General features: G+C 44.0%; 1 long non-coding RNA gene and 1 other non-coding gene across 2 annotated transcripts in view; one reads left to right on the forward strand and one right to left on the reverse strand.

The window, feature by feature from the left end:
- Positions 1-27,492, reverse strand: part of LOC115071919 — a 37,331-nt gene that overhangs the window by 2,609 nt on the left and 7,230 nt on the right. The window contains exon 2 of the long non-coding RNA XR_003850977.1: positions 12,669-12,775. This is a non-coding gene — a long non-coding RNA (uncharacterized LOC115071919). The remainder of the gene's footprint in view (positions 1-12,668; positions 12,776-27,492) is intronic.
- Positions 8,364-8,490, forward strand: LOC115071931. The gene has a single exon (XR_003850987.1). It is a non-coding gene; the product is annotated as a small nucleolar RNA SNORA1 (small nucleolar RNA).

The raw sequence follows: 27,492 nt of genomic DNA on the forward strand, positions 1-27,492 counted from the left end.
TATATATATATATATATATGGCTGAGAGGGCTGTAAGGAAGAGAACCGAAATGATTGGGTTGAAGGTGTCCCATCAAGGTTAGAGGCATGGATATAAAGCACCAAGACCTGTTTGCTTCTGCTGTCCAGCTGAGGGTAGCTATGCCCAGGGAAAGTTGTGTAGTACCTGTAAAAAAAGCACTGGCTGAAGATGAGGAGGTGTCGTTAAGGTAACCAGTTCCTACATGAATCAGGGTTAGTGACAGGCCCTATCTGCCCCAGTGATAGTGCCTTGAGAATGACTCATAGTGCCCTGGGAAGAAGATGCCATTTCTTTTGCAGTTGGAACCATAGATCCTTCCTGCTTTTTCTTGAGGGTAGAACATGGTGGCCATAGTCAATGAATGAAAAAAAAAAAAGACTGCTAAATCATAGTACCCGCCTCATGCTGCCAACTCCAGAAGACATAGCAGTGCTGGGCCACCAACCCTGGCAAGGCCACATGGCAGGTACTTGTTGCTTTCTAGGGAAAGCTAGCTATACCTGGTCTTTGTGCTTACATTATAGACTGATGCATACCAGACTCACCCTGGGACCTCCATGATCAAAGGTTGCAATAGAGAAAGCAGTGTGGGTGAATGAGTTGAAGCAATTTGAGAGAGCTTCCCAGGAAAGAGTGACATTTGGACAGAGACTGGAACTAGCCTCTCCTAAAATGAATTTGGAGTATAAGATCTTAAACTTTTTTTATTTTATTTTATTATTTCTATTTTATGTGTATATGTGTATTGCCTGCATGTAGGTAAGTGCAACCGTGTTGCGCAATGCCCGTGGAGATCAGAAGAGGCTGTCAGATTCCCTGGGACTGGAGTCACAGACAGTTGTTAGCTGCCATGTCGGTGTTGGGATTCGAACCCAGGTCTTCTGCAAGAACAACCAGTGTTCTTAACTGCTGAGCTATCGCTCCAGCCCCGAGTATAAGATCTTAAACAGCATTGGTGTTTGCATAATGTTTCATTGTATGGGGGAAATGAATAAAACATCACCTTTTAAAAATTACTAGTTTGGGGCCTGGAGTGGTGGCTCAGTGGTTAAGAGCACTGGCTGCTCTTGCAGAAGACCTGGGTTTGGTTCCCAGCACCCACATGGTGGCTGATAACTACGTAACTTCAGTTCTAGGAGATACAACACCCTCCTCTCAACACTGAGGACATGGCCCAAGGTGGGTACATTTGTGCAGGCCATTCACTCCTGCACATAAAGTAAAAATAAAATATATATATAATATATATTTCTTTTAAATATTATTTTTATTTTATGTGTATGAGTGTATTTCCTACACATATGTAAGAGTACCCATGTTGTGTAGGGCTCAAAGAGGTCAGAAGAAGGTGTTAGATCCCCTTGAACTGGAATTATGGATGGTTGTTAGCTACCATGTGGTATATGCTGGGAATTGAACCTGGGTCCTCTGCAAGAGCAGCCAGTGTTCTTAACTGCTGAGCCATCTCTCCAGCCCTCTTAAAACTTTGTAAAACAACTAATACTTAAAGTTTTAAGATTGTTCCTCTCAATTTTCCAATTTCCCCACCCCCAGCATCCTCTGAAAAAGCACCTTAAAAGATAAGAAGTTTTATCACAACCCATAGTTTTATATAAATTGCCTTAAGGGCCAACTAATGGCTAAATTCTGTTCCTCTCATTAATTGGAGCCAAGGCTCTGAATCTATGCTTTCTTCTACATGCCTCTCTGGATCATAGCATGCCTGGTAAAGATGTACCAAAAGACAACAACCTGGCACCAAAAAGACCTTTCCCTGAATTTCAACTGCCTGAATAGCCTTCTTGTTCATGCACCTTCTTCCTGCCTCTGCCTCCCAAGTGCTGGGATTAAAGGCGTGTGCCACTGCGCCTGGCCTAAATTATTATTTTTATGAGCCGGGCATGGTGGTACACACCTTTTATCCCAGCACCAAGGAGGCAAAGGTAGGTGGATCTCTGTGAGTTCCAGGCCAGCCTGGTCTACAAAGAGTTCTAGATGAGCTGAGGCTACATAGTGATTTCCTATCTCAAAGAACAGACAAAACTAAAAGCACACAAAACTTATTTTTGAGACAGGGTCTCGGCCAAGGATGACCTTGAACTCCTAATCCTCCTGCCTCCACATTCCAAGTGCTGGGATTACCAGTTTATACTGCCACACCTGGCTGTCATCCTAATGCAAAAGTTTTTATTTGTTTATTTTGAGACAGGATCTCACTAGTTAACCCTGGCTAGCCTCAAACTAACAAGGCCACCACCTGGCTACTGTCAAGTTATTAGTGTTTCCCTGTGGGACTCAAGTTCTATGGAACATACTCAGAGAAAGGTGACTTAGGGGATATGTGATAGACTTGGCCTGGATGTCTGGCTTCCATGGAATTTGGGCTCTGCTCCCATTTTCTAGCAGATTTTCCAGCAAAGTATGTGTCACAGAAGGGCTTTGTGGACTTTATGGTGTCTCCTTCCAGCAGCCCTTCTGCCAGGTTGTAAAAGAATTTCCTTGTTCATTCTTAGGCCATATGCTGTATATGCCTCGTTGTAAATGGGCTGCTGGCTCTTCCCATCATCCCTGGGGTCCTTTGCTGAAGTGAATTCCTTGCCCTTTCAGACTTATTTATGTTCCTGGTCCCTGCTACTCTTCATTGAGAGTTGAGATTTGAGGTAGGGTCTTCTGTAACCCTGGCTGGCTTTGATCTGATCTACCACAGTCTCCTGGGTTTACAGCCATGTACTACCAGGTCTGACCAAAGTAAGAATTTTTAGAGGGTCATACTCATTATCTGGACACAGAGCATATGTTTACTGTGCTTCTCATTAACTGTATCCAGAGCTATAATTAACATCGTAGTGCTATGGATAGGAAGAAAACAGACTATCAAATATTAACTCAAAATAAAATTGCCATGCACTGTAATATATACCTTTAATTCTAGTACTTGGAAAACTTAGAGGAAGGCAGATCTCTGAATTTTAAGGTCAGTGGGTCTATATAGTGAATTCTAGACCAGCACGGGCTACATAGTAGAAAAAAAAAATAGATATCAGGTTGCAGAGAAGACCACTGAGCTGGTTACCTTGGCATGAATGATACACAGGTTTGGGTCCTCAGTGTGTTACTTATCTGAGAAACATTCCTCCAGCAGCCTTTCTGTCCCTCCAGGCTGTAACACTAAGAACACCAAATTATTGCTGTAGCCATCATGTTTAGGGTTGCAACACTGGAAATTTGTATTTAATCTTTAAATATAATTTTAATTGAAAAACAATTTTTGCTCACCTGGTATAGTGGCGCACGCCTTTCCCAGCATTCGGGAGGCAGAAGCAGGCAGAGGTCTGTGAGTTCAAGGCCAGCCCTGTCTACATAGTAGTGAGTTTCAGGCCAGCTGGAGCTTCAGAAAGACCCTGTCTCAGAAAAAAATTTTTTTTTTTTTTTTTTGCTTTTTGAGGTAAGGTCTCATGTAGCCAAGGCTGGCCTTAAACTAATCTTTCTGCCTCTGTAATCCAAGAGCTGGAATTAATGTGTGTTCTACCATGCCTGGCTTAGGTCTTTTAAAATCTATTTGTTTTTTAGATGTAGGGTATATTTTATGGTTTAGGGGCTGAAGAGATGGCTTAGTGTTTAAGAGCACTGGCTGTTCTTGCAGAGGACCCAGGTGCAGTTCCCAGCACCCACTTGGTGACTAACAACCGTGTCCATAACTCCAGTTCCAGAGGATCCAACGCCCTTTTCTGACCTCCAAGGGAATTGCACAACAGGACACATACATACAGGGACTACACTCATACACATAAAAAAATAATTTACATAGCGAGCTCCAGGCCAGCTGGGGCTACAGATAGACCCTGTCTCAAAAAGACCGAGGGGAAAAAAAAAGGTCAGGAGAGATGTCTCAGTGGTTAAGAGCACTGGCTGCTTTTGCAGAAGTTCCCAGCACTCACATGGTGGCTAACAGCCATTCAGAACTCCAGTTCCACATAAAAATATGCATTAAAAAATACATATAAAGGCTGGGTGTGGTAGTACACGCCTTTAGTCCCAGCACCTGGGAGGCAAAGGCAGGCGGATCTTTGTGAGTTCAAGGCCAGCCTGGTCTACATAGTGGGTTCAGGTCAGCTGGGACTACAGGAAGACCCTATCTCAGAAAAAAAAGCTGTTGTACACCATATTAAAAAAAAAAAACATAAAAATAATGAGTGTACTGTGTGCAGTGCCCATGGAGGCCAGAAGAGGGTGTCTGATCCCCTGGAAGTGGAATTAATGACTATTAACTGTGCTGGAAACCCAACCAAAGTGCTCTTAATGGCTGATCCATCTCTCCAGCCCTAGTATGTTAAATTTTTATGTGGATTATTTTATTGGGATGGGGTCTTAATGTAGCTCAAGGTATCCTTGAACTCCTCATCCTGCTTTAGGCTTTCCAGGTGCTGGGATTATAGGCATGCTCTACCACACCCCTACTTCATGGTCTGTCTTTTTAAAATTTTTATATTACATATGCCTCTGTGTGTGTGTGTGTGTGTGTGTACCCTACGCTCATGTGATGGTCACAGGACAACTTGTGGGCGTTGTTAGTTCTCTCCTCCCAGTGTAGGTTTCTGAGGTTGAACTCAGATGGTTAGGCTTGCATGGCAAGCACTTTTCCCCACTGAGCCATCTTACTGGCCCCAAAGTCTTATTTTCCTAATGGTCTCCAGTAAATTGTGTGTTGGATGGTGTCCCCAAAATTCACATCCTGCAGTCTCAGAATGTCATTTGGCATTGGTGTAGATCAGTGGTGGATATGAGCTTAACGGGTTCAAGGCTCTAGGTTCAGTCTTCAGTACAAAAGAAAACTCCAACAAAACAAAACAAAACTTGGCATGGTGGTACACACTGATAATGTCAGCAAAGGAGAGGCTGAGCAGGAAGATAATCAGAAGTTCAAGACCAGTCTGGGCTACATACTGAGCTTGAAGTCAGTCTGGGTTACATGAGACTGTCTCAAAAAAAAAAAAAAAAAAAAAAGTGTGCCTGTTATGGTGGCACAGGTCTTTAATCCCAACACTCATTCGGGAGGCAGAAGCAGGTGAATCCTGTGAGATCAGGCAGCCTGGTTTACATAGCCAGTTCCAGGACATCTGGGACTATAAAAGAAGACAACCCTGTCTCAAAAAGACCAAAAAAAAAAAAGTATCACTGACTTCATTGTTCCTAGATTCCTAGACTACTACTTTGATGGTAGCTGTAGGGTGTTTTGTTTTTTAGTGATCCAGTGAGTCCAGTTGGGGTTACTTACGTGAGCATGGGTGAGGGTCGATAGTTACTGTTTTGTTTTTTTTTGTTGTTGTTGTTTTGTCTTTTTGAGACAGGGTCTCCCTGTAGCCCCAGCTGTCCTGGAACTCACTATGTAGACCAGGCTGGCCTTGAACTCACAGAGATCCGCCTGCCTTTGCCTCCTGAGTGCTGGGATTAAAGGCGTGCGCCACCGCACCCAGCCTAGTTACTGTTTTTTATGCAGACCTCTTAGCCTGTGAAATATGTCTTATATCCACTGACCCAGAAATTCACTTCTGGGAATTTGAAATACTCTAGGCAGGCATGACAGCAGAGATGTCTAAGTATGGTGTTACTAAGCCACATTAAAGTTATACCTGAATAAAGAAACAGCTTGACTCTCAGCTTTTTGTTTTAAGGCCAAGAGTGGGCCTGAACTCTGAGAGTTTGTCTCTTCTCTTGTCCCTCAGGCACTGTGCTCTTGAGCTTGGCAGGCTTCAATCATACTTTGATTTTTTAATTTTTTTGGTCTTTTTGAAACAGGGTTTCCCTGTAGCCCCCAGCTGGCCTGGAACTCACTATATAGACCAGGCTGGCCTTGAACTCACAGAGATCCACTGCCTTTGCCTCCCAAGTGCTGGGACTACAGGCATGTGCCACCACACCTGGCTTCTCATACTTTTATTGAAGTAGTCTTTCAAGTAACAATTTGGGAAGTAGAAACTAGGCTCCACCTTTATCAGAGGATCTTGCTCTTTGATCCCTAGGTCTAAAATATACAAGCAGGCTGGAGAGATGGTTCAGCGGTTAAGAGCACTGGTTTCTCTTGCTTAGGACCTGGGTTGGATTCCCAGCACCCACATGGTGGCTAACAACCGTCTGTTATATATGGCACCCTGCCCTCAAAAAAATTAGCTGTTAGAGTGCTCTCTCTCTCTCTTCTCTCTCTCTCCTCTCCATATATACCTTTCCACATTGGAGCAATAGAAAATTGTTGAAGCTAGAACTCTCACAGAGATCCATCTGCCTCTGCCTCCTAAGCACTGGAAGTAAAAGTGTACACTACCACACCCAGCAGCCTTAATTTTGTTTTTACCAGTGCAACAGTGTATAAAGCTAGGGAGGTATCTGGGTGGCAGATAACTTCATGCTTGCCTTAGCAATCATGAAGCCCTAGGTCTGATCTGGTAATTTGTGAATTAATACAACTAGAGATTAGTAACCTCTACACACCCACCAGCTTCAACAATTATTGCTCTATGTTCAGCTGGTTGTAGTGGCACACCCCATAATTCCAGTACTTCGGAGGAAGAGATAGGATCTCATGAGTTCATGGCTAGTTACAAAGCAAGACCCATGCATGCTTAAAGCCTCTCAGGAAGCCCTGCCTTCCAGGGACTTTCCTAGGGCAGGCAGAGACCTGGATTATCTGTAGAGCTTTGGGGGGCTAAGGAAGCTATCATACACCCAGCAGGGGAGCCACAGCTTTTTTTTTTTCCCCCAAACTCTGGAGTCAACTCTCCAGAATTAACTCTATATGGAGTGTTAAAAAAAAAAAAAAAAAAAAAAAACCCACACCAAAGTTATGTTTTTTGTTTCGGGCAGTGAGTGTATGCAAGCTCACTAGAGATTGAACCCAGGGCTTTTAGCTGAGCCCCCCTCTCCAGCCCTACAAAACACAACAGCCAGAGCTGTAGCATCAGTCATTGAAGTTTTTTGTTTTTTTTTTTTCTAAATGAAGTTCAAAGAGCAGTAATTCCTAAACCAATCTTCCCAATGATTTCACTGTAGATTGATTTATAAAAGCACACAGCTTCTCAAAAGTATGTATTGTTTAAAGCCAGATGGGAAGACAGGCCAGAAGTGACATGCTTGTAATCCTAACACATGGGAGGCTAAGACAGGAGAATCAAGGGTTTGAACCCACCCTGTGCTATAGGAGACCCTGTTTCAACAAAGCAAAACAGGTGGGGGCTAGAGAGATGGCTCAGTAGTGAACAGCACTGGCTGCTCTTGCAGAGGACTGAGGTTCAGTTTCCAGCACCTACATGATGTCTAACAACCATCTGTAACACCAATTTCAGGGGATCTCAGACCCTCTTCTGGTATCCATAGACATTATATGAATGTGGTGTGCTTACATACATGCAGGCAAAACACTCATACCCATAAAATAAATAAGCTGGACATGGTGGTTCATGCCTTTGATCCCAGAACTCAGGAGGCAGAGAGGTGGATCTCTGTGAGATCAGCCTGATCTACATAGAAGTTCCAGGTCAGCTGGGGCTACAGGGCAACCCTGTCTCATAAATAAATAATAAAAAACAAAACAACAAAACAACCAGCCAGACATCAAGCCTGACAGCTTGAGTTTGATTCCCTGAACCCACATAAAAGTGGAAGGAAAGAACCACAAAGTTATCCCCTGACCGCGACATGTGAGCCACCCCCATCCCCCTCTGTACCCAAATACAAACAAAACAAAAACAAAAACCACCAGATGGGTACCAGGGTGTAGCTCATTGCTGGAGTACTTGCCTAGTGCCCAGAACTGCAAGATAACAACTGTACTAAAATAAAGCCAGATGGATCTTACTATATGAGAAATAGGATGTCATTTGGGAGGCGGAGGCAGGGAGATCTCTGCGAGATCAAGGTCAGTCTGGTCTACATAGTGAGTTCCAGGCCAGCTGGGGCTAAGGGGAGACCTTGTCTCAAATAATAAATAAATAAATAGTAAATAAATAAATAGGATGTTGTTGGGCAAGGTAGCAAAACACCTTTAACCCCAGCCTTCTGATGGCAGAGACAGGTGGATCTCTGTAAAATCGAGGCCAGCCTGGTCTACCAAGGAATTCTAGGACAGCTGGAGCTACAGGGAGACACTGCCTCAAAAAAAAGAAAGGGGATGTTACCTATTTCCAGTAAATGGACTTGGACTTTCATTAGAGTTAGATTGGAGGCAGCTTGGAGAAATGGCACTGGATTCTCTTCTACTTAAATCCTGTCTCTAGTATTAGGAGCTGGGGTTTTGTTGCAATTGTTGCCTTGTTTGGGGTTTTGTTTTTTGTAAAGAATGATGAGTTTGACCGTCATTCTACATGAGAATGAGCACTGTGGTGTCAGTGTCTAGAATTGGTCAACGTGGCTAAATTGAGATATGTTTCCATCACAATAAGTGCATTGCAGTGATGACAATGAGACCTGTAACATTTTGGAAAAAATGAATTTGCAATTTAATTATAGTTCTTTAAAAAATTTTTTAAATTATTTTCTCCTTTTGAGACAGGGTCTCCCTGTAGCCCCAGCTGTCCTGAAACACACTATATAGATCAGGCTGGCCTTGAATCCACAGAGATCCGCCTGCCTCTGCCTCCCAAGTGCTGAGATTAAAGTCATGCACCACCATGCCCAGCTAAAATATATTTTATTATTTTTATATTATGTGTATGTGTGTATTGCCTGCATGTATGCAAGTGCACCCCTGTTGTGCAATGCCCATGGAGGATAGAAGAGAGCATTGGATCCCCTGGAAATGGAGTTACATTTAGCTGCCATGTGGGCACTGGGGAATCAAACCTGGGTCCTCTGCAAGAGCAGCTAGTATTCTTAACCACTGAGCCCATCTCTCTAGCCCCCTTAATTATATTTCTTTGTGTGTGTGTGTGTGTGTGTGTGTCTTTTTGAAGCAGGGTCTCCCTGTAGCCCCAGCTGTCCTGAAACTTACTATGTAGACCAGGCTGGCCTTGAACTTACAGAGATCTGCCTGCCTCTGCCTCCCAAGTGCAGGGACTACAGGCGTGCGCCACCACGCCTGGTTTAATTATATTTCTTTATTGTGTACTTAATTGCATCATTTATCTATTGGGTGTGGGTATATGCATGGGTACATGGCACAAGGTGCACAGATGGAAATGAGAGGACAGCTTGAAAGCATCAGTTCTCGCCTTCCATTATATGGGTCCCAGGGATCAACTCAGGTTATCAGGCTTGGTGGTAGGTGCCTTAACTCATGGAGCCATCTTGTCAGCCCTGGATTGATTTTATGAGACAGAATGTCCCTAGGAAGCCTAGATTGCCTAAAATTTGATATGTAGACCAGGCTAGCCTTGAACATTCAGTGATCTTCCTGTTTCTGCTTCCTAGTACAGGGTTTATTGGTGTGCGCTATCATGCCCAGCTGGTTTAGATTTTTGTGGTTTAGGGTTTCACTGTGTAGCCCAGATTAGCCTTTAATTGCAAACCTCCTGCCTCAGTCTCCCATGTTCAACTAAGCACTTCATTAAATCTCTCTGGAAGATTGTGAACTTCTTTGATAAGGAAATAAAGGTGCTTTTGTAAGGCATTAGGGCTTTGAACAAGTGAGTCATTTGTTGAGATTTTATAGAGGATTTTATTGTCTTGGGGAGATGGCAGCTCTCCTTCACTTCAGTAATGTAATTGTGACTCTGGAGCAGCCTGGAGCAGAGGACCTGATTGGAGGTAACTTTTTTTTTTTTTTTTTTTTTTTTTGAGACAAGGTCTCTGTAGCCCTGGCTGGTCTAGAACTCAAGAGATCTGTCTGCCTTTACCTCAAAGTTTGCATGGAGATAACAAACACACAGCTTCAAGCCCTGACTCTCTTAACCCCTGGTTGTAGCGTACCCTGTATAACCACAGTAAAGCAAGAGGCCTTTTCTGTAGAACCAGTAACCCAGGGCAAACTAGAGAGAAGCACCACGAGACAGATTTGGGGACTTACAGGAAATGCCCAGTGGCCACTGTGCAAAGAGGCTATTTGAATGTTTTGTTAATAGGGAAGACCACAGAACCTAAAGATCCAGCTGGGCTCTGCCTGTGTGTGGAAATTGGTGCTAATTTGTGCATTCCATGAAATGTCTCCCTTGCCCAACTCTCTTGTACCCTCAGTAGCTGGCTAAGGCTACAGCTGAAAAGAGCTTTCAGAAATTCTTCCCTAGCTGTGCAAGTCCAGGCCTGCCAGAACTGGTTTAACTTGCTTCTGAGAATCTTGACTCCACCCCTGACTCCTTAAGGCTTCAGAGATGTTAAGTCTTGGAAGTCTCCAGAGAGGTGACTTTAAGGAGTGACCACTAAGGATTTCCTGAACTCACACCAAACTTAGGTCCCAGATCATGCCTCTGTTTCTAGTTCCTCATTTTTATTATTTTTTTAAGGATTTTACTTTTATTATTATTTTGGTCTTTTTGAGACAGAGTCTCCCTGTAACCCCAGCTGTCCTGGAACTCACTGCCTGCCTCTGCTGGGATTAAAGGCATGCACCACCACGCCCAGCCCTATTTTTAATTATTTGTATGCATGGAAGGGGGTTTGTGTATATATATGAGTGCAGTTGCCTTTTGGGGATCAGAGGCATCTCTCCAGCCTCCTTCCTGCTATCATAAAGTCCTTTGCTCATTGGGAGTCTCAAACTTTGAACCATTGGACTCAACTAGCCTTCTGCCTCAGCCTCTCAAGTAACTGGGACTACAGATGTGTACCAGCACACCTGGAAAGTATCAGTTTTTTCTTTCACTTTATTGGAGGCTTAAACCCATGGCCCTATGCATGCTAGGCAAGCCCTGTACCTAGTGCCATCTTAGTTCCCCAGGAAATTGCCCCCTCCTTTTTATACTTTATTATTTATTTTGGTTGTTTTTGAAATAGTCTCTCTGTAGCCACGGCTGGCCTGGAACTCACTATGTAGACCACATAGTGATCCGCCTGTCTCTGTCTCCCAAGTGTTGGGACTACAGGCGTGCACCACCGTGCCCAGCTTATTATTTTTACTTTTTATATGTATGAGTGTCTTGCCTGCATGTATGTAAGCACACCACATGTATGCATTGCCCCACAGAGGCCAGAAGAGGATGTTGGATTCCCTGGAACTGGAGTTACAGATGGTTGTTAGCTACTATGTAGATGCTAGGAATAAAATCCAGGTCCTCTAGAAGAATAGCAAGTGTTCTTAATCACCAAGCCATCTCTCCAGCCCCAGGAAACTGTCCCTTATAGAAGCCTTTCCTGCTGCTTCTACCCATCACCACCCAAATCTCAGGCAAGGTCTCAAGAGCAGCCTGACAGGGACAAGCTTCACCTCCTGTAGATTCTGGTTCCTACAGGAAGGTTTTGAGCTGTTTTCTGACTCTCTCTGTAGATTTGTTGTATGTGTAAGAGTATACTGCTTGCATGTGTGTAAGGTCAGAAGAGAGCGTCGAATCCCCTGGAACTGGAGTTACAGATGGTTGTTAGTTGCCATGTGGGTGCCGGGAACTGAACCCAGGTTTTCTGCAAGAGCAGCCAAGTGCTCTTAACTGCTGAGCCATTTTTCCAGCATGTGCCCCCCTTTTTTCCTTGAGATAATGTCTCCCTACGTAGCCCACACTAGTCTGCGACTCACAGCCATACTCTTGCCTCAGCCTATGCTGGGATTGCTTGGCTCATTCTTCTGCTTTTGTCACTACATGACAGCTTGGCTCCCTATCCTGCAGCTTTCTAGAGTCTTACTGTATCATAGTTTCCTGGCTGCTTGCTATGTTACACACTTCAAGGCCAAATTAAGGTTATAAACAGCAGTGTCTGAAATTCAGTAAATGGTGGTAGGACATGCCTAGAATACTAGCACTTGGGAGGTAGAGGCAGGAGGATGAGGAGCTCAAGGTCATCCTTGGCTATATAGTGAGTTTGAAAGTAGCCCAGGGAAGGGGGGAGGGAGGGAGGGAGGAAGGGAGGAAGGGAGGATGGAAGGAAGGAAGGGAGGGAGGGGAAGGGAAGGGAAGTGAGGGAGGGAAGAAAGAAAGAAAGAAAGAAAGAAAGAAAGAAAGAAAGAAAGGGAAGGGAGGGGAAAGGAAGTGAGGGAGGGAGAAGGAAGGAAGGAAGGAAGGAAGGAAGGAAGGAAGGAAGGAAGGAAGGAAGGAAGGGAAAAAAAGGGAGGGAGGAGGAGCAAGGGCCTGCCATGGTGCTGTACACCTTTGATCCTGGTGCTTGAGAGGCAGTACATCTCTGTGAGTTCAAGGCCAGATGGTGTCGTAGAAAGTTTCAGGCCAGGGCTAGAGAGATGATGGCTTGGCGGTTAAGAACACTGGCTGTTCTTGCAGAAGACCTGGGTTTGAATCCCAGCCACCCACATGGCAGCTAACAACTGTCCGTAACTCCAGTTCCAGGGATCCCACAGCCTCTTCTGACCTCCTCAGGCATTGCATGACACAGATGCTCTTACCTACATGCAGGCAATACACGCATACACAAAAATAAAAATAATAATTAAAATATTTTAAAACGAAAGTTTCAGGCCAGTCAGGACTACACAATGAGACAATGTCTCAAGAAAAAAAAGGAGGGAAGGAAGGAAGGAATTAACAAATGAAGCAATTAAAGCAATCAAAGGTGTACTTACTTCCTTCTACCCCTCCAGGGCTATACTTTGTCCAGCTCAGTCCCTTCCTGGGGTTTCTCTCTTGGCTGTCTCCAACATTCTTGTCCTCTGCCTCCTGGCAAGTTTACCTAAAGGAGATTAGGAGGAGTAAGAAGAGAACATGAGGTTACTTAATCTCCATTGCATATCCCACCTTCTTAAAAGTGTACTTAAAAAATTTTTTTTTTTTGTCTCTTTGAGACAGGGTCTCCCTGTAGCCCCAGCTGTCCTGGAACTCACTATGTAGACCAGGCTGGACTTGAACTCACAGAGATCCGCCTACCTCTGCCTCCCAAGTGCTGGGATTAAAGTCATGTGCCACCACGCCCAGCTTAATTTTTTTTTTTAATTTAATAACCACATAATTAGAAGAACCATTTCATTACAGCTTTAACATATTCAGTAACACACTCCAGAGCAAGGATACATCTCTTTCAAAAGTGGCTGTAAATTTTTAGGTTCACAGTTGAATTAATACAGTTATAAAAGTGTACTTTTTAAAGCAGGCTCCTTTTGATCTCTACTCCCTCTCGGTTGTCCAGCAGTAATTTGGTATCTGCCTTCTTTTTGGCCTTGAGGAACTGCACCATATTGTGTAGCGTTTATCAAATTCACATGTTTTCCTTCACTTTTTTGTGGAACCTGATTGATAAGACATATTCTATCTCTGAGCTCTGCCTGAGAGACCTTTGACAAGTTACCCAACCTCTCCATGCTTTGGTATCCTCCCTCATATGTAAAATATTGCAGGGAGAGGAAGGGTACTGTAAGGTCACTTTTAGCCTTTGGAACCTTTGGTTCTAAGTGGGTAACAATGTGATGATTTAACTTCTACAGAATTCAACCAGGAAAGGCCAGGCATTAATGGTGCCTGTCTGAAATCTCAGCATTCAGGGTATAGAGGCAGGAGGATGGCAACAAATTCAAGACCTGCCCGACCTATATAGTGAGTTCAATGCTGAACAGGGCTAAAAAGTGAGAGTCTGTCAAAAAACAAAGGGAGCCAGCCAGATATGATGACACTTCTGATATCTCTTAGTAGAAAAAAGCAGGAAGATCTGGAGTTCAAGGTCATTTTTAGTTACAGAGTTCAAAGACAGCCAAACCTACAATGTGACCCTTTTTTCCAAAAAAAAAAGAAAAACAGTTGCCAGCCGTGGTAGCCCCACAGCTGGGGAAGCAGAGGCAGGGGGATCTCTGTGAGTTCGAGGCCAGCCTGGTCTACCTAGTGAGTTTCCAGACCAGCTGGGACTACAGGGAGACCCTGTCTCAAAAAAAAGACAAAAAACGAAAAACAAACAATAAAGAGAATATGGGGCTGAATGGAAAAATATATAAGATTACTCCACTGTGGCATTTAGATTTGGGGATGTACATGTTCAAAATAGCTCAGTTATGCTGGGTGTGGTAGCACAGGACTTTAATCCCAGGATTTAGGAAGCAGAGGTTGGTGGATCCAGCTTGGTCTACGCTGTGAGTTTTAGGCCAGCTAGGGCTACAGCAAGATCCTTTCTCAAAAAACAAAAACAAAACAAAAATCTCAAGAGTTGATGGGCTGAGGATGTAGCTCAGTTGGTAGTATACCTAACATTCTCAAAGCTCTGGGTTCAATCCCCAGCACTACATAAAACCAGATCTAGTGGAGAATGCCTGTAATGCCAGCATTTAGGATGTAGAAGCAGGAGGATCAGAAATCCCAGGCCAATCCCAGGCCAGGCCTGGACTACAAAAGACCATGTCTCAGAAAAAAAAACACATTTGGTAGGCAAAAAAAGCAAGAAACAGTTCCACCTGTGCTCCATGTACATTTATTTTAAACATAGTCCTTTTCCTCAGGAGGCAGAGGCAGGCAGATCTCTGTGAGTTCAAGGCCAGCCTGGTCTACATACTGACTTCCAGACCAGCTGGGGTTACAGGGAGATCCTGTTTCAAAAAGACCAAAAAACAAAACAAAACAAAACACCACACACATACACACACACACACACACACACACACACACATAAAACATTGTCCTTTCCAAGAAATTCTCCAGTTGTACAAATTAGCTTTTATTTTATATTAGCTCTGTTAATAGTCTTTTTTTCCCTTCCTTCCTTCCTTCCTTCCTTCCTTCCTTCCTCCCTCCCTCCCTCCTTTCCTTCCTTCCTTCCTTCCTTCCTTCCTTCCTTCCTTCCTTCCTTCCTTCCTTCCTTCCTTCCTTCCTTCTTTCTTTCTTTCTTTCTTTCTTTCTTTCTTTCTTTCTTTCATCAGGGACTCACTAGATAGATCAGGCTGACCTTGAACTAACAGAGATCTTGCCTCTTCCTCCTGAGTGCTGGGATTAACTACACCTGGCCTACTTGATTTTTCTTGTTAGAAAATTTTCAGAATTTCTCAGCCCATTTCTATTAAATCATAACTCTACTTATCTCTGTATTTCTGCTTCTTTTTTTTAATTTTTAATAATCTGCTTCTTTCTATGTCTGTTCTCTCCATTAAAACTAGGCTAAGAAGGGGCTGCAGAGATGGTTCAATGGTTAAGAGTAGTAGGTACTGTTCTTCCAGAGGACTGTGAAGTTCACCTTCCAACACCCAACTGCCTGTAACTCCAGCTCTGGCCTCCTTGGATACCTGTAGTCATGTACACACACACACACACACACACACACACACACACACAAATAAATAAAGCCGGGCATGGTGGCATATACCTTTAATCCCAGCACTCGGGAGGCAGAGGCAGACAGATCTCTGTGAGTTCAAGGCCAGCTGGTCTACATACTGAGTTCCAGGACAGCTGGGGCTACAGGGAGAACCTGTCTCAAAAAGACCAATAAAATAAAATAATAATAAAATCTTAAAAAAAAATAAATCTTTGAAAAAAAGCATCCTCTTCCCCCAGCACCCCACTCAGCAGGAAAAAAAAATCAGACGTTCCTAAACAAGGGCATCTAGCCTGTTTACAAACTAAGCAGTCCAAACTGACTGGCACCTGGAGCTGTCATTCAACAGAAAAGAGCCCCCTGCATGGAAAGTGTTGGCCCCAAAGAAGTTTTCCCAGACTGAGTGAGGCCAAAAATTATAGTTATTTTAACTTTACACTTTGGACTGAATCCCCTTTGGACAGAAACCACCAGCTATCTCTTGAGCCATCCAAGTGCTATATACCTGTGATTTCAGTGGTACTTCTAAACTAGATGGAGGCTACAATTTCTCTTTAATTAGAGCCACAGATGACCCTAAAATTATTTGTAATACAACTACTTTTTAAAAAATTCACTTATTATTTTTATTTTATGTGTATGCTTGTATTGCTTGCATGTAGGTAAGTGCACTTGTGTCATGCAATGCCAGAGGAGGTCAGAAGAGGCTGTTGGATCCCCTGGGACTGGAGTTACGGACAGTTGTTAGCTACCATGTAGGTGCTAGGATTCAAACCCGGGTCTTCTGCAAGAACCAGTGTTCTTAACTGCTGAGCCATCTCTCCAGCCCTACAACTACTTTTTTTACAAAATGAAAAGCCAGGTCACATGCCCAAGGTCACATGGTAGGTTAGTAGCAACCTAATAATAGCTGAGAGATACATAAAGCTGGGCACTGCTGTTTTTTTGTTTCTGGTTTTTTTTGTTTTTTTTGTTTTTTTTAAATGGGGTCTCAACTATACAGCCCAGCTGTCCTGGAACTGGCAATGTAGACCAGGCTGGGCTTGATCTCACAAAGATTCACCTGCCTCTGCCTCCTGAGTGCTGGGCCTACAAGTGTGCACTACCATGCCTGACTTCTAAGTGTTTAGTTGTTTTTTATGGTGCTGGAGATCCAACCAATCTACCACTTTACTGCTGAGCTATACTCCCAGCCTCTTTTTTTTTTTTTTTTAATTAAAGAATGTTCTTCTGAGGCTGGAGAGATGGCTCAGTGGTTAAGAACACTGGCTACTCTTTCAGGGGACCCAGGTTCCATTCCCAGCACACACATGACAGCTAATAACCATCTGTAGTTCCAGTTCCAGGGGATCCAAGGCCCTCTTCTGACCTTTGCAGGCATTGCATGACATGGGTGCACTTACACACATGCAGGCAATCCACTCATATACATAAAAAAAATAATAACAATACCGGGCAGGGTGGTGTATGCTTTAGTCCCAGCACTCCGAAGGCAGAAGCAAGTAGATCTCTGTGAGTTCAAGGCCAGGGCTGGAGAGATGGCTCAGTGTGTTAGGAGCACTGGCCGCTCTTGCAGAGGACCCAGGTTCAGTTCCCAGCACCTACCTGGCAACTAACAACCATCCATAACTCCAAATTAAAGGGGATCCTATGCCCTTTTCTGGCTTCTGCAGGCACTACACATATGTGATACACTTACATACATGTAGACAAACACTCATCGATAAAATACAAATAAAAAATTTAAGAAAAAATGAAGTGAAGTAATGGGATGGAGAAATGGCTTAGTGGTTGAGAGTGCTTTACTGTTCTTGTACAGGACCTGAGTTTTGTTCTCAGCATGCACATGGCAGCTCACAACTGCCTGTAACTCTAGTTCCAAAGAAGACAGCTATGCTACCACTATACAATGCAGATAATTTCAGTTCCGGGAATCCAACACTCTTTTCTGACTTCAGTGGGTTCCTGTATGCATGTGGTACACATATATACACCCATGCACATACACATAAAATTCATAAGTAAGTCAGGCTGGAGAGAAGTTCAGTGGTTAAGAGTGCATAGTACTCTTGCAGAGGACCTGAGTTCAGTTCTCAGCACCAATGTCAGGTAACTTACAACTCTGTAACTCCACCTCCAGGGAATCTGGTGCCTTTTCTAAACTCTGAGGGTACCTGCATTCAAGCAAATACACACAGACACATACACATAATTAAAAATAAAGCTTTAAAAAAGTTGGACATGGTGGCACACACCTTTAATTCGAGCAGGGGGGAGGCAGAGGCAAGCAAATCCCTGTGAGTCTGAGGCCAGTCTCTTCTATATAGTAAGTTCCAGGTCAGCCAGGGTTACAAAGTTAAGATCCTTTCTCCAAAAAATAAATAAATAAATAAATAAATAAATTCTTGGTAGATGGTCTCAACAAATAAATAAAAGAAATTTAAGTCTTAAGGCAGATCTCTGTGAGTTTGAGGCCAGCCTGCTCTACATAGATAAAGAGGGACAGTTTTAGTTTTTTAGTTTTTCCACTTCATAAGACATTTGTGCCAAGGTGTCAACATCCAAGAGGAAGTCTTTTAAAACTAGAGATATATGTAGTGCTTTGATAGAGCATAGAGTGTTTGCCTAGCATATGAGGCCCTTGGTCCCTTCCAGACACCAAACAAACAAAAGTTTAAACTAAAAGAGAACAGTGCTTTCCACTATAGCAGTCCAGCTTTAGAGATACCTTATTAGAGATACATGCCTCTTCTGTTAAAAAAAAAAATAGTAGGCCGGGCATGGTGGTGCACACCTTTAATCCCAGCACTCGGGAGGCAGAGGCAGGTGGATCCTCTGTGAGTTTGAGGCCAGCCTGGTCTACAGAGTGAGTTCCAGGTAGCTGGAGCTACAGGGAGACCCTGTCTCAAAGACACACAAAAAAAAGACTGCTGGGTGTGGTGCATGGTCAAGCACACCTTTAATCCCAGCACTGGGAGGCACAGGCAGGCACTTCTCAGTACTTTCTAAACCAGTGTGGTCTACATGTGATATCTTATCTCAAAACACAAACAACAGGAACAACAAAAAAGTTAAGCTGGGTGTGGTGGCACTTGCCTGTAACCCCAGAACTCTTAGTCAGTGGCAGGAGGATTGTTGCAAATACTTGGCCAGCCTGATCTATATTGCAAGTTCCATTATTAATGACTATGGAAAAATTCTATGGTTATGAGCCTATGGAAAGAAGGGATGAACAGTTATGGCTTAAAAGTGATGTGTCTGGCCTGGTGTGGTGGTGCACGCCTGTAGTCCCAGCACTTGGGAGGCAGAGGCAGACAGATCTCTGTGAGTTCAAGGCCAGCCTGGTCTACATAGTGAGTTCCAGGACAGCTGGGGCTACAGGGAGACCCTGTCTCAAAACAAACAAACAAACAAACAAAAACCCCAAAACAAACAAAAACACACACACAAAATGATGTGTCTGTCTGGGTGTCAAGTTGACAAGGGGTGGAATTGTAATGGTTAAGGTTGTCAACTTGACAGAAATATAAGCTCAGCCCTTGGAAGGCTGAGCCAAGGCTGCTGACAGTTTGAGACCAGACTGGGCTATATAGTGAGACTGTCTCAAAACAAAACAAAAATTGGTTTAAAATAGTATTTCAAAGCGGGGCATGGTGGCACATGCCTTTAATCCCAGCACTCAGGAGGCAGAGGCAGGCAGATCTCTGTGAGTTCAAGGCCAGCCTGGTCTACATAGTGAGTTCTAGGCCAGCTGGAGCTACAGGGAGACCCTGTCTTAAAAAGACCAAAAAAATAGTATTTCAGATCTGGAGAGGTGACACATACCTATGATCACAATTAACTAGGAGGCTAAAGCAGGATTTCAAGTTTCAGACCAGCCAGGGTAACATAGCAAGATTCTATGTCACCCCCCCAAAAAATTAAAAGTCATACAACATTTCAAACTGTAGAGTCATTAAAAGTACACTATTACAATTTGTATATGAAATGCCCCCACAGGTTCATGTAGTAGGGAATTGATTTCCAGGTGAAAGGCTTTTTGGGAAATGATTGGATCCTAAAGGCACTGACCTAATCAATGAATTACTTCCTTAATAATATAATGGCATTATTGGGCAGTGGTGAAAAGTAGGGGATGGGACCTAGTTGTAGGAAGTAGGTTATTGGAGATGGGTCCTGTAAAGGTGTGTCTTGTCCCTTCCCTCTGCTTGCTGCCCAGTATGAGATGGTCAGCTTTGCTTCTAACCACTCTCCACATGAGGTTTTGCCTCAGGAAGGCCCAGAAACAGAACCAGCTGACAAGAAGTATAAATAGACAGTGTGCTGGATAGTTTTGGTGTCAACTTGACACACCTGGGTTGAGGGAGCCTCAATTGGGGAATTGCCTCCATTGAACTGGCCTGTGGCCATGTCTGTGGGGCATTTTCTTGATTGTTGAGTGATGTGGGAGGGCCTAGCCAACTGTGGGTAGTGCCACCCCTGGGCTGGTGGGTCTGTGTTGGATAAGAGAGCAAGCTGAGCAGGGGCCAGGGGAGCAAGCCAGTAAGCAGTGATCCTCCATGGCCTGTGCTCCAGCTCCTGCTTCCAGGTTCCTGCCCCAAGTTCCTACCTTGGGCTCCCTGATGAACTGTAACCTGGGAGATGTAAGCTGAATAAACCCTTTCCTCCCCAAGTTGGTATTGGTCAGAGTATTTTGTCACAGCAATGAAGAACAAACTAGGACAGACAGTTATCAAAAATACATACACTTGCCCAAGTCCCCCCAGATCAAAAGAAGAATATTCTGGGAAACTGTACAAGGAAGTAAGATGTAAAATTCTAACTACTGAGACAAAGCTGACCTTTTCATGCTCCGTGCACAAAGCCGAAAATCACCCGAAACTTCCTCCCACTACTGCCGCTCCCCCTCCCACTTCTACCGCTTGTGGTTTGTGGTTTTTGCCTTTAAAAGAAGTCTGTAAGCTGAACTCTGGGCTGCTGCTCTCTTGAGTGAGGCGCAAACGATTAAATCCTCTTGCTTGTTGCATCTCCTGGTCTGAGTTATTGGGGTGCGGCCTCCCGTGGACATTGGGTACCCCAGCCTGGGGGTCCTACATTGGCACATGCCTTTAATCCCAGTACTTGGGGGGCAGAGTCAGGCAGATCTCTCCGAGATTGAGGCCAGCCTGATCTACATAGTGAATCCAGTCCAGCTGGGGCTGCAGGAAGACCCTGTCCAAAACCAAACAGAAAAACTCCATTGCTTAAAACAACAACAACAAAAAAAAAAAAACAAAAAAACAGGTGGGATCTATAATCCCAGCACTTGAGATTCAAGGTCATCCTCAGCTACACAGGGAGTTTAAGGACAGGGATACATGTGTCCTGTTTACATACATACATAGATGAGAGAGAGAGAGAGAGAGAGAGAGAGAGAGAGAGAGAGAGTTAGTTCACTTGGCAACTTCAGGTTTTTTTTTTTTAATGAAATGAAATTTAAAATTTCCATTACATTTATTTATTTTTACATTTATTCTGGGTTTATTTTGTTGAAGGCCAGCCTGGTTTACATAGCAAGTTCCAGGCAAGTTACTGGACTACTGGGAGATTCTGTCTCAAAAAGATAAAAAAAAAGCATTTATTTATGGAGGGAGGAGGGGCGTCCCACAGCACTTCTGTAGGTCAGAGGAGCACTTGTAGTAGTCAGTTCTGTCCTTCTACCATGTGGGTCCCAGGGATCAGGGACTGAGCTCAGCTCATCCATGAGGCTTGCCTTTTTTTTGGGGGGGGGGTCCTCCCTGTAGCCCCAGCTGGCTTTGAACTCACAGAGATCCACCTGCCTCTGCCTCCCAAGTGCTGGGATCAAAGGTATGTGCCACCACACCCTGCTTAAAAATTATTTTTTAAAGATTTTATAGGGTGATCATTCCTAGCTTTATGCAGTGCTGGAAATGGAACCCAGGGCTTTCCAAGCACTGCTGATTGAGCTACATCCCAGCCCCCTCTGGGAACTTTCCTTTTTTTTTTGCAGGAGTTTTGCAAACCTTGAGCTCTAGCTCTGGTTTGTCCTTCACCTTGGTTGTTCCAAGTGCAGCATCACTTGTAGCCTTTCTCTTGGGCATGGTGGCAACTTTAGTAGGGTGCAGGCACTGGACAAAGGGACATGTGGGCTTTGCTCCACCACTTCTACTTCCTAGAAGTTCTCCTAGAAGGTTTTTTTTTTGGGGGGGTGGTCTTTCTGAGACAGGGTCTCCCTGTAGCCCTAGCTGGCCTGGAACTCACTATGTGGACCAGGCTGGCCTTGAACTCAGAGATCTACCTGGCTAGAAGTTGTGTTAAAACACTAATTTGGTGGGGGACATAGCTCAGTTGGTAGTGTTGCCAAGCAGGTTCCATTCCCAGTAGTAAAATATAAATAAATAAATAAATACATAAATAATAACTAAAAATAGGGCCAGCAACATGGCTCACGCACTTACCACCAAGCCTGAAGACCTGAATTCACACAATGGAAAAGAAAGAACGCATATGCCTTGGCACAAGTGTGCCTCCCTCCCACCCACATAAACATAGACATTCTCAAAAAAGTAAATTAATTAAAAAACAAATATTAAGCCAGCTGTGGTGGTGTACACCTTAATCCCAGCACTAAGGACGCAGTGGATCTCTGTGAGATCCAGACCAGCCTGGTCTACATAGCGAGTTTCAGGACAGTTGGTGCTACAGCGAGATCCTGTCTCCAAAACAAAACAAACAAACAAAAAAAAAATTGAGGAATGTCTTATGCAATTAGGTTACATTTTTCTTTTTATGTAATCCCTTAAGTGATACACAATAAAAATCTGTGATTAAGCCAGATGTGGTGGTGCACATCTTTAGTTCCAGCACTTGGGAGGCTGAGGCAGGTTGATCTCTGTGAGATGGAGGCCAGTCTGGTCTATATAGTGAGTTCGAGGACAGCTGGGGCTACAGGGAGACTTTACCTCAAAAAAGCCAAATAAATAAATCAACCAACCAACCAACCAACCAACCAACCAGGTGTAGTTGAGAATGCCTATAATTCTAGCACTTGGAATGTAGAGGCAGGAGGATCAGAGCTTCAAGATCATCCTTAGCTACTAAGCCAGTTTGAGATCAGTCTGGTATACATGAGACCTTATTTCAAAAGGTGTAGTGGCTCATACATGTATTCCTAGTACTTGGGAGGCAGAAGCAGGGCTATATACTCTCAGCACTTGTGAGGCTAGCTTGGGCTATATAGTGAGTTCCAGGCTAGTATTACACAGTTGAGACCCTGTCTCAAAAACCAAACAAAAACATACACACAACGTAATACAACAAAACAAAACAAGGACAATGCTTCCTTGCCCACCAGGAAGCTACAGATAAGCTTCAGGGCTCATTTCCCAGATAGATGATCTATCGTACTGCCTATTGTCAGGAAAGATGACAGCATTGTGGTTCATCCTGCAACCCACAGGCACCTGATCTTGCTTTAGGAGAAAAACAGGTGCAATCATTTTGTTCCTGCCAAAGGCCATACTGAACTATCTTTGGACCTGAACAGGTCAGGTCCTGAGCTACTGGAAGATTAGCATTTGGCTGGGGGAATGTCAAGGTCAGACTGAACAGGTGGTCCGGCCTCCTCTTTTCCTCCTAGCATGCAGATGGGCTAGAAATTATACTCATCTTAATCAGAGCAGGTTTCTCCTGGAAGCTACATTTTGGGTATTTTTGTTTTGTTTTTTTGGTCTTTTTGAGACAGGGTCTCCCTGTAGCCCCAGCTGCTTTGGAACTTGCTATGTAGACTACGCCTCTGGCCTTGAACTCACAGAGATCCACCAGCCTCTGCCTCCCAAGTGCTGGGATTAAAGGCGTGTGCCACCACGCCTGGCCCAATTCTGGGTATTCTTATGGGCTCAAAAGAAAAGTTTTGCTTTAGTCTGACAAAGTTGATAAGGGAGTAGTCAGGAAAAATAGGCTTTATTGACCACAGCTGGACCATCCTCAAGCTAAGAGAACCAGTGCCTTAGCAGCAGCAGAGGATCCAAGGGGGGTGGCTTCCTCATCTCAAATATCAACACTGCCACCTGTCATTCCACCAGTAGAGCTTAATTTCCCAGTGTCTCTAGGGAGGACTTTCTGCTTCTGGAGACCCCAACAAACATCAAATTCTTATGGGAAAAAGCATTTTAGCAGGGATTAGTAACAGGAGGAAATAAATTCCTTAGCTTGGCATGCAAGACTCTGCACAGTCAGATACCACTGACCTACAATTATCTCCCTCTACATTGACTCCCAAAGCATTGTTCTTTCAGAAAAACTGAATTTAATTCTCTGCTTGTGGTTCACAGAATTTCCCTTGCCAGGAATGTCTGCCTGGAATATCTACCAACTCATCTTCTCCTAGTCTGCCTTGCTTTTTTTTCTTCAGGTCATTTATTTAGCACACACTACATTGTATTGTGAAACATTATATCAGGGATTTAAAATGCTTTACTTTTTTTTTTTTTCTGAGACAGCGTCTCCCTGTGGGCCCAGTAGGCCAGGCTGGCCTTGAACGCAACAGAGATCTGCCTGCCTCTGCCTCCCAAGTGCTGGGATTAAAGGCATGATGCGCCACCATGCCCGGCTTCCGCTAAGTTTTTTGTTTTGTTTTAGTCTTTTTATTTTGAGACAGGGTCTCCCTGTAGCCCCAGCTGTCCTGGAATTTACTGTGTAGACCAGGCTGGCCTTGAACTCACAGAGATCTGCCTGCCTCTGCCTCCCCAGTGCCGGTATTAAAGATGTGTGCTACCACACCCTGCCCACTAATTTTAAAAAAAATTTTGTTATTTTATGTGTATTGTGTATTGCTTGCACATAGGTAAGTGCACCTGTGTTGTACAATGCCCAAGAGGACAGAAGAGGCTGTTGGATCTCATGGATCTGGACTTTTATGGACAGTTGTTAGCTGTTATGTGGGTTCTGGGATTTGAACCCGGGTCTTCTGCAAGAACAGCCAGTGTTCTTAATCGCTGAACCATCTCTCCAGCCTCAAGTTTTTGTTTTTTTGAGAACAAGGTCTCACTCTGTAGTCCAGGCTGGTCTTGGACTCAGGGTGATCCTCCTGCTGCAGCCTCCATGCCCAATTTCCTGTGAGGCTGGGGATTGAACCCAGGGCTTTGTACATGCTAGGCAGAATACTTCACAAACTGAGCTAAATCCCCAGGCTTCCCAACCTTTTCTCCTTTTGAAACAGTCTTATATACCTAGGCTGGCCTTGAACTTGTTTTGAAGGAGAGGATGTCCTTGAATTCCTGATCTTCATTCTCCCAAGTGCTGAGACTGCAGTCTGTAAGACCAGGTTTGACAACTTGTTTGTTTGAGACAGGGTCTTGCTGTATTGTACAGACAGCAGGCTACCCTTAAAGTCCTCCAGTGATCTACAAGTAGATTTTTTTCAAGAACAGGATTTTGGACTGGGTGTGGTGGTTCAGGTCTTTAATCTCAGGATTGGGGGTAGGGGGAGTAGAAGCAGGCAGATCTCAGAGTTCCAGGCCAGCCAGGGCTACACTTTGAGACCCTGCCTCAAAAAACAAAACAAAAACAACAGGGTTTAGTAAAATTTTGTGTAACAGTCAGAGAATAGCTGGGCATGGTGGCACACGCCTTTAATCCCAGCACTTGGGAGGCAGCAGGTAGATCTCTTTGAGTTTGAGGCCAGCCTGGTCTACATAGTGAGTTCCAGGCCAGCTGAGGCTACAGGGAGACCCTGTCTCAAAAAGCCAAAAAAAAAAAAGAGAGAATAACTAGTTCAGGCTTTGTGGGCTACCCAATGTCTGCTGTAATTCCTGAACTCTGCTACTAATAGCATAAAAGCAGTCACGGAAAATATATGCGAATAAGTGAACAAGCATGGATGTATGCCAACAAAACTTAATATTCAAAATTTAGAAGTTTCCTTTTCCTTTTTTTTTTTTTTTTTTTTTTTTGAGATAAGGACATATAACCTTGAACTTGCTGGAGCTGGATAGCTGAGATTGATCTTGATCTCCTTGATCCTTACCTTTACAAATCCCAAGGGCTGTGATAACAGGTCTGAAGTGCTAGGTCCAGTTGAATTTTGTTTTACATGCCATGAATTAACATTTAAAATATTTGTTTCCAAATCACTTAAAAAACGGTGTAAGAAAGGAAGCCTGGCTTGGTGGTGCCATGCCTTCAATTCCAGCACTCCGAGGCAGAGACAGGTGGATCTCTGTGAGATGGAGGCCAACCTGGTCTACATAGTGAGTTCCAGGCCACCTGTGCTATAGGGAGACCATGTCTCTAAAAGAACCAAACAAACCAGGTGTGGTGGTGCACACCTTTAATCCCAGCACTTGGGAGGCAGAGGCTGGCAGATCTCTGTGAGTTCAAGGCCAGCCAGTTCTACAAAAAAGTCAAAGAAAGGGACTGGAGAGATGGGTCAGTCCTCAGCTCTTGCAGAGGACTGGTATTTGATTCCTCGCATCCACATTGGGGGAGGGGGGGTCTCACAACTGTAACTCTAGTTCCAGGATCAGTGCAGGAGCGCAGTGACATTAATAAAAAGTGTGTGTGTGTGTGTGTGTGTGTGTGTGTGTAGCACTGGCTGACCTTGAACTCACAGATCTCTGACTGCCCAGCAGAAAAATATCTTTTTTTTTTTTTTTTCTGGTCTTTTTGAGACAGGGCCTCCTTATACCTCTGGCTGACCTGGAACTCAATATATAAGACCAGGCTGGCCTTGAGAAAAATAAAACTTAAAAAAAAAATAAAATGAGGGGCTGGAGAGATGGCTCAGCAGTTAAAAGCACTGACTGCTCTTACAGAGGACCCAGGTTTGATTCCCAGCACCCATATGGTGGCTAGCAACCATCTATAACTGCAGTTCCCGGGGAATCTGTCTTCTGACCTCCTTGGGCATTGCATGACATGGGTGCACTTACACACATGCAGGCAATACACTCAAACACATAAAATAAAAATAATTTAAAAAATAAAATGAAAGGGGCTGGAAAGATGGCTCAGTGGTTAAGAGCACTGGCTGCTCTTATAGAGGACTCATGTTTGGGTCCTAGCATCACATGGTAGATAATAACCATCCTTAACTCCAGTTCCAGGGGATCCAATGCCCTTTTCTGGCCTCTGAAGGCACTGTATGCACATCTATACTAATACAGGTACAGGCAAAACTCTCATAAGCATAAACTAAAAGATTAAAAATAATTTAAAAATAAAAGTGGGACGGTCTGGGTTTGATTCATGGCCTGTAGTTTGCCAACCTATTACAGTACAGGGCTAGATTCCTCTGAGATTCAAACCTTAAGCATTGCCTAGGGCTATGTAAGTACTGGTATGGCCAAATATATATTTTAAAATATATTTTATTTATCTATTTTTATTTTATGTGTACAAGTGTTTTGCCTGCATGTAAGTGCATCCATGTTGTGAAATGCCCACTGAGGAGAAAAGAGGGTGTTGGACCTCCTAGAACTGGAGTTTCAGGCAGTTGTTAGCTGCCACTTGGGTGCTGAGAACTGAATCCAGGTCCTCTAAAAGATCAGCCAGTGCTCCCAATTGCTGAGCCATCTCTCCAGCCCTGAAGAAGAGTTTTACTGAAAAGGCAAATTTCAATCACAAGGTTTTTTTGGTGACATGAACCACAAGCCAGAGAATCTTGGATGATTTTTATGGCTAATAAACACGGAACACTATTTATGGCAGACAATGGAATCAGAACATTCCATGTGGTGATCAGGCAACCTTTCCTCACACACTGTATATTTTTGCATTTCAAGTTCACTAGTTATTTACTTATTTTTGGTCTTTTTGAGACAGGGTCTCTCTGTAGACCCAGCTGGCCTGGAACTCACTATGTAGACCAGGCTGGCCTTGAACTCAGAGATCTACCTGCCTCTGCCTCACAAGTGATGGGCTTAAAGGGCTGCACCACCATGCCCAGCTAGCAAATAAAAACTTATAAAGTGATGGCTATACCAGTGGTGAACTTCTTTAATCTCAGCATTTACACTGAGGAGGCATAAGTAGGTGGATCTCTGTGAGTTTGAGGCCAGTCTGGTCTATGCAGTTCTAGGCCAGTCAGGGTTACATAGTGAGAACTTGTCTCAAAAAAAAGTGGAGGTAGAGGGGTAGGGAGGAAGGAGAGAGGAAAATAA

The sequence above is a fragment of the Nannospalax galili genome, unplaced genomic scaffold (assembly GCF_000622305.1).
Source record: "Nannospalax galili isolate Female #2095 unplaced genomic scaffold, S.galili_v1.0 scaffold341, whole genome shotgun sequence".
Lineage (NCBI taxonomy): Eukaryota > Metazoa > Chordata > Mammalia > Rodentia > Spalacidae > Nannospalax > Nannospalax galili.